Source organism: Styela clava, chromosome 3 (genome assembly GCF_964204865.1).
Source record: "Styela clava chromosome 3, kaStyClav1.hap1.2, whole genome shotgun sequence".
NCBI classification, from domain to species: Eukaryota; Metazoa; Chordata; class Ascidiacea; order Stolidobranchia; family Styelidae; genus Styela; species Styela clava.
The window spans coordinates 4932232-4945625 of NC_135252.1; positions in this window are offsets into that span (position 1 = coordinate 4932232).

A 13394-nucleotide genomic window follows, 5' to 3' on the forward strand; every position below is an offset into this window, starting at 1 on the left:
GGCTAAAATGTTCTTTGTAGGCTAAACCGGTACAAACCATATTACATACTGGAACTGGACCGCACTTTGACTCAATTACAGCAGTAGCAGATTTACTGCTAATTAACACAATACAGCAATAACGCAGCATAAACTCCACTGTGTTTAACAACTTGCGCTGTACAGCAGAAGGCGTGATGTAAAAAGTAAACGTGCACCACTTCTTTTTCTGTTTTTGGCAAAACCTTCCGACTGATAATCTTAAAATCTGTACATTTTAAACCTACCGGTAACGCAGGGTTTTGCTGCCTTTCCTGATACCGTACTATAATCCAGGGGTCGGGAACCTTTTTGGTCAAGAGAGCCACGAAAGGTACATAGCCTACATATTTTCAATTGCATTTCGGTGCGAACCATATACACATTTTTACTCAAAAGTTGACACAATGTCAATATACAATTAATGTGACTTCTGGTGCCACATGCTGTCGCTGAGGGTCTTGAACGACTGCTCACATGCAGCACAAGTTGAAATCCATGATCCTCATCATGAATGGTAATCGGACGAGAGGCCGTGGTTCGCCATATGGTTAGTCGTTGGGTTGAGCTTTGCTAATCCAAAAAATTAGCTTTGCTAATCCAATCTAAATATTACAAATATACAGTATAAACGGACGGAATACTTTTATTCCTTTATTGCTCCGCAACTCTATCGCTTCGTAATAACGGTGATATCACAAAATATGTGCCTGTCTGGTGATTGTCTCGCATAACATAGACAGACATGTGCTGAGCACTCGTTCCCGAACTTATTGGCAAATTTGGCTATAAAAGAGAAATCTGGTAGCAATAGTAAGCTTAGGGCAACCCTGAAATGCGGGAAACGGGAACGACGGGAACTACGGGAAATGCACTAAAATGCGGGAACTGCGGGAACGACGGGAAATTGCAAAAACTAAAATGCGGAAACTACGGGAATGACGGGAACTACGGGAAATTTCACTAAAAAGCGGGAAAATTCACAAAAAGCGGGAATGACGGGAAATCGCTTTAAGGTACGGGAAATATTCATTTTGGGGTATGTTTAGGGGAAATTGTTCTAGAAAACGAAAGCAATGGTTAATATACGCTTGGGGGTGTATGTACGTGAAAATTTATCTAAAATGCGGGAACGACGGCAAATCGCGTTAAAGTACGGGAAATACTCATTTCAGAGTATGTTTAGAAGAAATTGCACTAGAAAATGGAAGCAACGGGAAATATACGCTTGGGTTGTGTGGATACGGAAATTTCACTAAAAGATTCTAATAATATTCAGATTCGGATAACATGTATTCGGATAATATGTATGTTAGTACAATTACCCCGTACATGCACACTCAAGTATAAACGGCACTCCGGAAGTATGTGCAACAAGATGACGCACAACCTGAACCCTAACCTGGTATACATACTATGTTCAGGTTGTGCGTCATCTTGTTGCACATACTTCGGGAGCGCCGTATAAACTTGCCGTTGCTTTTGCTATTCAATGCAAAATTACCTCACACATACTCTAAAATACATATTTCCCATACCCTAAAGCAAATTCCCGTCATTCCCGTCTTTTGTGAAATTTCCCGTAGTTCCCGCAATTTCAAATTGACAAATTCCCGTCGTTCCCGCAGGTCCCGTTTTTTAGTGCATTTCCCGTCGTTCCCGTTTCCCGCATTTTAGGGCCCTAATGACGGCGGGAAAGAGGGGAAATTGCTCTCAGATAGGGAGAATATGCATTTTAGAGTGTATGTAGGGGAAATTTCACTTAATAGCGGGGAATTTCACACAAAGTGGGAATGACGGGAAATAGCTCTAAGATTGGGGAAATGGGCATTTTATTGTGTATGTACGGGAAATTGTACTAGAAGGCGAGAGCAACGGGAAATATACACTTGAATGTGTAGGTACAAGAAATTGTATTGAAAAGCGGAAATTACGGAAAATAATACTCATGAGTAGGAACTATGTGATATTTTGGGAAATTTCACTGAAAATTGGGTGGGTATAAGGGAAATTCTCTAAATAAGCGGCGATGACGGGAACAACGGTAATTGATGGCGATGACGGCAATGAAAAGCGAACGTATTGACAAATGACGGGGAGAGTCGGAAGAGTAAGAGCATCGCGTAAAAAATAAATAATATGTATTTAGCTGTTTTATATAGAAAATTACAACAAAATATGTAAGTATTGAAAATGGCGGGAAGAGCGGAAAATTGCGGAAAAGGCGGGAAGAGTAAGAATATCTTGGGAATGCGGAAAATAGGTATTTAGGTGTTTTATATAGAAAATTGCAACAAAATACGTAAGTCTTGAAAATGGTGGGAAAAGCGGAAAATTGCGGAAAAGACGGGAAGAGTGAGAATATGGCGGGAATGCGGAAAATAAGTATTCAGGTGTTTTATATAGAAAAGGGCAAAAAATACGTAAGTATTGAAAATAGCGGGAAGAGCGGAAAAATGCGGGAAGAGTAAGAATATCGCGGGAATGCGGAAAATAAGTATTCAGGTGTTTTATATAGAAAATTGAAACAAAATACGTAAGTATTGAAAATGGCGGAAAAGGCGGGAAGAGTAAGAATATCTCGGGAATGCGGAAAATAAGTATTTAGGTGTTTTATATAGAAAATTGCAACAAAATACGTAAGTATTGAAAATGGTGGGAAGAACGGAAAAGGCGGGAAGATTGAGAAAATCGCTGTAAAACAGGAAGTTTATATTTAGGTGTTTTTATACAGGACATTACAATGAAATGCGAGATTCGGGAAGAACAAGAAATCTATGTACAGCATAAGATTCCTGCGGAAATCGTTTTTATTTCCACAACAGCAAGAAAAGCATCTTATAAAGTCAATTCAGATGTAGCCTGCTAAGACATGGCAGGCTGCGCTTTCGAAATTGTCCAAGCTATGTAGCGCGCGTTTCATCTATCACGATTAATAAATATAAGTTTATTTCGACTCCATAAATAAATAAAAACCGATTATGATATCAGGAGAGCAAACAAAATCTTAGATAAGGTTGAAAACGCACAGAATATAAGATGGAGGGTTTTGCCAAGAAGAAGTGGTACGTGTTCACTCACCTAAAATATTTCACACACGCTCACACACACAACCATGCAGAAGTTATAAAGTAAGAAGAACATGATAAATTACATACTGGTAGTTAAAAAATATATATGAATAAATGAAAAATCACTGGCCACACCATATCAATAAATTTATATTGTTTTCCACTGCCGAATTGATCGATTCTATAAATAGGAGTGAACAGTAAAGATGAATTTTTATGAAAAATATATCGCCAAGCTGATTATTGTACACTTTTGTGGACATAACGATCGTTTCAATATTATATTATTATTTTTCTTTTGCTTGATCATTCATGATAAAATCGCTTTTCTCTTCGAATACTTGACTAATTGTTTTGAAATTTTCAGTGGTTAAAGATTAATTTTATCGCCAGAAGGCTATCACTTTTACTTATTTCAAAAATTTCTGTGGACTTCAAGAGATTCGTTTTTTATGTGTCAGAATAAAAATAGCGACACCTTGTGACGTGTCCATATATTTGAGCACAGCTCTCTTGTTATATTTAATTTAGGGTAGGGCGATAGGGTAAAGGAATATATTGGTTACCAAGGTAAGGTTTTTTTAATTTTTAGATATTGACTTCTGCAAGGATAACGGAATTAGGATTGTTACTTAACAGGATCATTTCTTCATTAAGTTATTATGACGCAATTGATGTCAATTCAAATTTATCGTGGATGAGACATTAGCGAATTTTGTTGATGTAGACACCATTTATATTCAATAAGCTAGCCAATGAATTGATCATCACGAAACGACCTGAAAAACGGAAAATAAATCTGCGAGTAATAGAATATTCAAGGGTTACATATTAGGAAACAACACTACCCTACCTACACTTTTGTTGAGAAGAAATTATTATTTTGAGTAGATATTGATCATTAGGTATTTATCTTTAAAACGCTAGTTGAAAGGCATGAGTTGAATTCTGGTTGGGATACAGAGTGAATTTCTCGCAAACCATGCAAAAACTCTCAAACCACACTAACCATTTGCATGTTTCGTGAACTTTCACCACTTCTAATACTCATATTTTACTGTGAACTTATCAGCGTAAACTTGGAGGGAGCTGACTCCGATGACTGCATGATCGTATCACTCCTTCCAGTCTATACCGAAAGAAGTGTATTTTTTCTTTAGCCATCATTTATTGTTATGAATGTTTTTTCTGGTGCGCGAAATAAAATCTCTCTCTCTCTGTTGGCCTTCACGTTCATTTCACAGCAGAACCTTAACCTAGAATAAAATTTTGTATACACACAAGACAAATCATAGAATACCACAACAAATTAAAACCAAGGGGATAATCCAATATATCTCTACTGGTCGCCTAATTACAATAGGAGGTACAGGAGCTAAACTATACCGTCTACAACCCTCATAAGGTATTACACCGCCCAAATAGAAACAAAGACCATGCATGTGTGATGTTAAAAGTTGGTTCATCGGTTGATTCGTTTGAAAAAGGGATTATTGATAGCAAGCCGGGGAACGTCCGGTTTTCAGTAAATCGTTCAAGAATATAGCACATTGACGTTGACAAAGTCGTAAGAATTTATGTCTCACTGCAAATGTCGACAAATTGCATTTCAAAAAATGTTGAAAGTTTTGGGAGGGGCCCATGGAATTTCGTTTCATCACATATAGTTGCATCATTGATTTAAGTGTATTTCACTATCTGTTGTTCGGAACAATTCAATTCGATCGTACAACTTTACACTATATGAAAATTTTGCATTACAATCCATTGCGTTCCTATTTGATCTCTGAGGGTATTCGGTTAATTCCACTAAAATACCTTTAAAGAGAATCAGAAGGAAGATTCAGATTATAGGGAGCATTAAACCTATACTTGCATAAGAAAATATTGGGCAACACCCTTCACACAAATAAAACAGCACTGTAATGATGCTAAGTTAACAGGAAATATCAATTCACTGAATAACAAAAATTTACAAGTAACACTCGTAATAAATTACGTAAAACAATGGAAGACGGTTTAGATCGCCAGCTAAAAAACAGCTAAATACATATTATTTATTTTTTACGCGATGCTCTTACTCTTCCGACTCTCCCCGTCATTTGTCAATACGTTCGCTTTTCATTGCCGTCATCGCCATCAATTACCGTTGTTCCCGTCATCGCCGCTTATTTAGAGAATTTCCCTTATACCCACTTGATTTTCAGTAAAATTTCCCAAAATATCACATAGTTCCTACTCATGAGTAATATTTTCCGTAATTTCCGCTTTTTAATACAATTTCTTGTACCTACACATTCAAGTGTATATTTCCCGTTGCTCTCGCCTTCTAGTACAATTTCCCGTACATACACAATAAAATGCCCATTTCCCCCATCTTAGAGCAATTTCCCGTCATTCCCACTTTGTGTGAAATTCCCCGCTATTAAGTGAAATTTCCCCTACATACACTCTAAAATGCATATTTTCCCTATCTGAGAGCAATTTCCCCTCTTTCCCGCATTTCGTAACATTCTCCCGCTTATTAGTAAATTTTCCCGTTTCCCGCATTTTAGGGCCCTGAATGTATAGGCCCTAATATGTATTTTAGAGTATGTGTGGGCTAAATTTTCACTCAAGGACGAAAGCAACGGCAAGTTTATACAGTGCTCTCAAGTATGTTCATCAAGATGGCGCACAACCTGAACCAAGTATGTGTACCAGGTTAGAGCTCAGGTTGTGCGCCATTTTGTTGCAAATACTTCCGAAGTGCCGTTTATTCTTAAGTGTGCATGTACGTAGTAATCGTACTATAATACATATTTCCTTTATCTTCGGGCGATTTTCCGTCATTCCCGCTTTTTGTAACATTTTCCCGCTTGTTATTAACTTTTCCCGTCATTCCCGTTTCCCGCATTTTAGGGCCCTAAAATGCGGGAACTGTGGGAACGACGGGAAATGCACTAAAAAGCGGGAACTGCGGGAACGACGGGAATTTGTCAATTTCAAATTGCGGGAACTACGGGAAATTTCACAAAAGACGGGAATGACGGGAATTTGCTTTAGGGTATGGGAAATGTGTATTTTAGAGTATGTGTGGGGTAAATATGCATTGAATAGCAAAAGCAACGGCAAGTTTATAGGGTGCTCCCAAAGTATGTGCAACAAGATGACGCACAACCTGAACATAGTATGTATACCAGGTTAGAGTTCAAGTTGTGCGTCATCTTGTTGCGCATACTTCCGGAGTGCCGTTTATACTTGAGTGTGCATGTACGGAGTAATTGTACTAACATACATATTATCCAAATACATATTATCCGAATCCGAATATTATTAGAATCTTTTAGTGAAATTTCCGTATCCACACAACCCAAGCGTATATTTCCCATTGCTTCCATTTTCTAGTGCAATTTCTTCTGAACATACTCTGAAATGAGCATTTCCCGTACTTTAACGCGATTTGCCGTCGTTCCCGCATTTTAGATAAATTTTCACGTACATACACCCACAAGCGTATATATACCATTGCTTTCGCTTTCTAGAACAATTTCCCCTAAACATACTCCAAAAGGAATATTTCCCGTACCTTAAAGCGATTTCCCGTCATTCCCGCTTTTTGTGAAATTTCCCGCTTTTTAGTGAAATTTCCCGTAGCTCCCGTCATTCCCGTAGTTCCCGCATTTTAGTTTTTGCAATTTCCCGTCGTTCCCGCAGTTCCCGCATTTTAGTGCATTTCCCGTAGTTCCCGTCGTTCCCGTTTCCCGCATTTTAGGGTTGCCCGTAAGCTTAGGTTCTTAGTTCTTAGCCTTAGAATATTGGATTTTTCTGGGAGCCATATGCCGTCACCAAAAGAGCCATATATGGCTCGCGAGCCATGGGTTCCCGACCTCTCCTATAATCAGTTTTTATTTATTTTTATCAATTATTTCAGGGCCCGGTATTACTACTTACTGAATACAGCGCGAAACAGCGCAGAAGAGATGAAACATTGTTCGGACCTCATGAAGTATGCGCACCGGTGGCGCGGCGGTGTGGCTCAACGGGCTAAGCGTTAGGAATACGCTCGCCACCGCATCTCTAATTACTCTGCGTGGGTTCGCAGGTTCGAATCCCATGCAGGGATGGTTATGTGCGAGAGGATTGCTGGACTCCTCGCCGTCGTTGGGTGGTTCACGTAACCGCTGGTCGGTTACGGCTTCCTCCACCACCAAGTCCATGCTTCCGAAAAACAAAACAAAAAAACAATACAGTAAAAAACTAATCCCATACCCGACTTGGAATGGTAACCGGACGAGAGGCCGTGGTTCGCCATATGAATAAGCCGTCTTATCGGCTTTCCTCTCCCCCGGGATAAATATGTAAATCCTATCCTATCCTATCCTACCAAGATGGCGCACAACCTGAACTCAGGTTGTGTACCAGGTTAGGGTTCAGGTTATGTGACATCCTGGTGCGCATACTTCTGGAGTACCCATTGTTCTTTCATTATATATTAGCGTCCGTGAAATTTTAAACAATTTGATGGGAAACAGTATACCTTAAGGAGAAACAGCGCATAAGAGAGGGAAACATTTTTCGTTCATTATTCATTAGCGTCCGTGAAATTTTTAACAATTTGATGGGAAACAGTATACAGTAGTAGGGAATGATCACGAGTTTATATCAGTAATCTTCAACATATTTAAATAACCTAACATGACCCAATTCGAGCACACCAATAAGCAAAATCAAAAAAATTTTGGAGTTCCAGAAGTATGTGCACCAAGATGACGCACAATCTGAACACAGTATGTGTATCAGGTTAGGTGCGTCATGTTGGGTTATTTAAAGATGTTGTATCTTGATGAGAATATCCTTATTGTGAGTGATGTAAATCTGCCTGATATTAACTTTTCTTTAAAAAGAGTTAAATTAGACAGACATGAAAACGAATTGCAAGCCCTTCTATGGTTTTATCAGGTCAAAGTGTAAATTAAAAACGTCTGTCTGTGCAGTGAGAGACGGTAAAGCAGTGGTTCCCAAGCTTTTTTTAGGACAACCCCAAATACAACTTTCAAGTAGGGTTGGGACCCCGGGAAATCCCGACCCCAAAATCCCGGGATTTGGACTGTTTTTTTCAGTCCCGATCCCACAATTATTTCCTAAAAATCCCGAGATTTTAAAGCTTTGTTATCCACATAGGTTATACCGTTTATAGTGATACTTATTTTGAAAAAAGCCGTCCACGCTTACACTTTGAGTCAGTCAGACTAAGTCGCGGTCTGAAATTACAATGGACCTTTCCCCGAGCATCGACTTCCTTGTTTACTTCGTGAAATCGGCCAATCAGCAAGATGAAAAAAGTGACGTAACAATGCTCCCTTTTCGCATCCGCTCAGACACTTTTTTTACTCAGACACATTTTCAAGCGTGGTCGTAAACATTACTCGTTTTTGAACTCTATTCGTTAGTTTTCAGTTGTGTTTCGGAAACTTAAATATAAATCAGATAATTCAATGATCGCTCTTGATAGCGTAGAAATAGCTGTGATAGACTAGGCTAAAACTCTATACCAGTACTTTTAAAAAACAGATTGTTGTATACGATGGATCATAATGATGGTTTAAAACAGATAACCCATTTTACGGGCGCCAACTCGCAAAAGTACTCTCAAAATAGCCCCGAAAATTTTGCAATGGTAAAGTATATGGAGAATTTTTCTGGGGTCAAAGGTCGGGAAAGATCCATCGGAACAATCCTCAGTATGAAGTTACGTTTGGAACAGACCACAGTCTGACGTCACAATCAGTCCTGGATGCAGACAAGATACAACAAGTTTGCAGTGTGGAGGTAAAGTCTGGAGTTACAGTCGAAGCAGAAACGGTCGCAATCAGAGTTGATTGAAAAACTGAAAAAAAATGTCAAACTTTGAAGAAGTCAGTGCTAAAAGAAAGTCAGAAGTCTGGAGAAACTTTTTATTTTGCAAAGATACAGAAAAAGCGAAGTGTAAATTGTGCCAAACAATTTTAAAAGCGTCTGGGTCGAGCACGAAGGGACTTATAGTTCATTTGAAGTCAAAGCACGAGATCGAAGTAAAGTCTCGCACGAGCATAGAGGATCAGCCAAATCTCAAGATAAGGAAAATTGAGTCGTTCTTAAAGTCAAAAAAAGTCAACATTGAGGTGCTAGTTAATCAGTTAACTGCAGTGGATGGTCTTACATTTATTCAAATTGCCAAAAGTGAGAGGCTACATCAAGCGTTCAAAACTGATGGTTATAGGCTGCCCAAATCACACAAACGTGTTCGTAGTCTGGTGATGGAAAACTCTGAAACCGTCAAGAAATTAGTCAAGGAAGAGTTTTGTGCAACCAAACTGAATAATGGTCGTTTTTCCATAACATTTGATAAGACAACATCCGCAAGAAATCGTCGTTACATAAACATTAATTGTCATTTTCAAGGTGGCTTTCATTCGCTGGGATTGATTCGCATCCACGGCAGCATGGACACACAAAAGCAATCGACTTAGTCGGTAATCGACTAAACTCCTTTGGTCTCGACCTGAATACAGGTATTGTTTCCACAATCACTGATGGTGCTAGTTTGATGGTAAAATTTGGAAAAGAAACGAGTCCACTCCATGTGATCTGCTTTGCTCACGCGATCCATTTGGCCGTTTGTGACGTGTTATACAAAAGGCAACCGGTCGCAGTATGCTCTGATGAACTTGACTGTCACAGTGACAGTTCAGACGAAGATGACAGCGACTCAGAACAACGCGAGGATTTCGGATTTTCTCCAACTTTATCTCCCAACCTTGACACATTGATCAAGAAAGTCAGGACTGTGAAAAATGATGATGCTCTTCAACCATTTGTCTTGGAGTCTTTTGGAAAGGAAATGACACTACTGCTCGACTGCAAAACCCGATGGAACAGTTTGCTCTCAATGCTAGAGAGATTCTATCAGCTACGAAAAGAGGTAAAATTGGCTCTAGTTCGGCTGGATATTGATTTTGACTTATCTGAAAATTACATGACAATTATCAAGGGACTGTGTGATGCTCTTGCTCCCATAAAAATTGCGGTAGAATTACTCTCCAGTGAAGATGAATACATTCTTTTAGCAGAAAAAGTAATTGCATTTACTTTAAAGAAGCTTGGTGATCAAAAAACTGGAATCAGCCAGGCATAAAAAGACCGGTTCAAAGCACGAATTGAAGAACGGCGGAGTGCTGAGTTGGTCCATCTATTGAAATATTTAAAAAGTCCGTCTTATCTTGATCAAGTTCAGGATCAATTTGGGCACAGAGTAAAGCGGCCCAGAATTGCTGCTCTGGCCATGGACATCTTGCAGAGATTATTTCCCCAAGAGGCTTACAAAGCGGGCTACATTGTGCACATTGATGTTGACAGTGAAATTCTTGACGACGAAAAGAAAATGACTTTAGCAGAGGAATTCCACAGTTTTGTGGAAGATGACGAAGTAGAAGACAGTCGACCTGGCAACCTGAGCTCTCATGTAATTCAAAAAGAGATGGTACTGTATGAAACAAGCAAAAAGAGACCTGAAAACCTTGAAAAGTTGTACGCTGCCCTAAAAACAATTAAACCCACGTCAGTCGAGGCAGAAAGAGCGTTATCTGCTCTTGGATTTTTCGCAAACAAAATAAGAAGTCGTATGAACGATAACACCCTAGATCAGGGGTCTCAAACTCAATTTACCTGAGGGCCGCCGAGACGGAGCATTAGCGAGTCCGGGCCGCATCCGTTTTTCACAATAAAAGCAATAAACTTAAAAAGGTAAATCTTTTCACTGTTTTTCTATACGCAAAACATGTTAAAAACATAAATGTAAGTAATTCCGCGAAGGACCTTTCCCCGAGCATCTACTTCCTTGTTTATTCCGTAACATGAGCTAATCAGCAAGACGCAAAAAAAGTGACGTAACAATAGACTTTTTCGCAAACGCTCAGACACTTGTCACTCAAAAAGATTTTCAGGCATGTTTGTAAACATTACCTCGTTTTTGCATGCTATTTGTTAGTTTTGGGTTATGTTTCAGAAATTCAATTATGAATCAAAGAACTCAATAATCATTCTGATTGCTTGGGCGTCGTAGCTTAATTTGCTGTAATCAATGACATTAAACAACATGATAGGCAACTCTGACGTCACTCCATAAGACTACATGCGAAAGATTGTATTTCATGATACGCTCCAATGCACATATTTCTCGTCGCCTTTCGCGACCGTTTTCCGCTTGCTTTTGCTAATCGGCGTCCTCTTTACGTTTAGTACCTGCCTTTTTGCGCCTGTAACGTAGGAAAATAATCTCTATATCTAAGAAGTTTTGCTCACTTGGAAAGCTGGAATGACATACAAGCTGTAAAGAGTAAAATGGACATCATAGACTTTTTTTTTATCAGAGAAGATTACAAACGCGATAGCGTAAAGATTTGTGTGGGACATTTTGCAGATAATGACAAAGTTCAAAGGTAGTAATTTGAATGTTTGCGCTTAAACATTGAAATTTCATTTAAAGAGGGTGTCATACAAAACAGCAAAACTGTTTTTACTTCTCTTAACGGTGCTGTGATACAATTCCATAACACAAAGTTTGCACCTATCGAACTTGCCTTAGTAGGTGAATTTTTTGGACAAATTTATTGTGAGGGATTTCGCATGTAATTCTCATTGATTGGTGGCTGTTTATAATTCCTATTAATTGTGAATTCTGATTATAACAAAGAATTTACTGGCACCTTTTTCTTGTCAATACTCCAAGCTGAGGTAATGAACAAGACAATACATTTATGTCATCTGGAAGCAAAATATGCACACTAATTAAAAGTTTGACACATTGAGATAATACATCATTACAGAAAATACAAGTTAAAGATATGTATGACCATCACATGGTAATTAAAAATAAAATTAATAGGGGCTGTGGAGTATGAAAAGTTCAAGACAAAGAAAAGAACAAAAGTTCATAGCTCATGAACTCTCAATTTTGCCTCCATTGCTTTGTGAAGGCCAATATATTCCCAGTGGCTGAATTGGTTTACCTTTATGACAGCAACGATTTTGTATTTAATACGGCAAGATTTTTTTCAATTTAATTGAAGTGATATTATTTCCCAAAGCAATGCTTGAATTGTCTAGAATAGATCAGTGGTGTCACACCTATGGGTTTTCGAGAGCCGCATTGCATGTTGGAAATTGTAAAAAGGGCCGCAAACAGTTTTTGATAATGTATACTTGAAAGATATTTTCAAGATAGTTTTAGTTTGTGACATATATTAGGATGCAACTAAACAGTTGGATTAAGTTTTATTATTTTCTTTAATTTTCAAATGCAATTTCATGTTATTATTTTCATTCCACTATTATTGCAAGTTACTGTATTTATTACAAAAAATCATAAAATTCTATGTACAACCATCAAAATCATTTTTGAACAAGCTTTGGATAAGGAAAGAATAATACATACACTAAAAAAATGACTTAATCTAAATATATGAACCTAAAATTAACAAAAATACTACAATATAAACTCAATGTTTTTTAATTACATTTGTCCTGACGTTTGGCATCTTTTTTGTGTCACCAGCATACTAAGGCCAGGATGAAATAATTTTATAGTACCAACTCTAACTAACGAGGTCACATGATCATGGGTTAATCTGGATCTTTGCGAATGTTTAATTAATTCCAGTAATGCAAAAAAGTTACTTTTATCATTTCATGTATAGATCAGTAAAAAAACAAATGACAGATTTTTTCAACAAGACATTTCGCGCCACATTGCATGGCATAGGATTGCTTGAATTATTATTTATATTTAGTAACAAAAAAGTTGTATAATTATATTAATATACAAACATATGGAAATTTTCTGTTCGAAGTTGGTCTTCGAATTTGTCATATTGGCTGCTAAGCTTATTGTGTTTTTTCATTGTACTGATGGAAATATGACAAATTAAACAATGTGCTTCAGAGAATTTTGTGAAATGCAGAAATATTGCAACTCCGATTTTCTTCGAAAATGCCACCTTCTTCATGTACTTTGCGTTTAATTTAATCACTCAAGTGTTTTATTCAAGTATTCTTTTGCTAGCTTGATGTGTATTCTTAAATGGGTTAAAATGTGAACAAAAAAAATCAATTTTTTGAAACTACTTTCAGTAAATTGTTTTCTGTGTGAATATTCAATTTCACTTTAAAAAGTTTGAAAAATCTGTTACATTTAGATAAAAAAAACTTCCAAAATACTTTTACAATTATTATTAAGCGTTCGAGGCCGCACTGGAAGTTCTCTGGGGCCGCGAGTTTGGTCTAGAT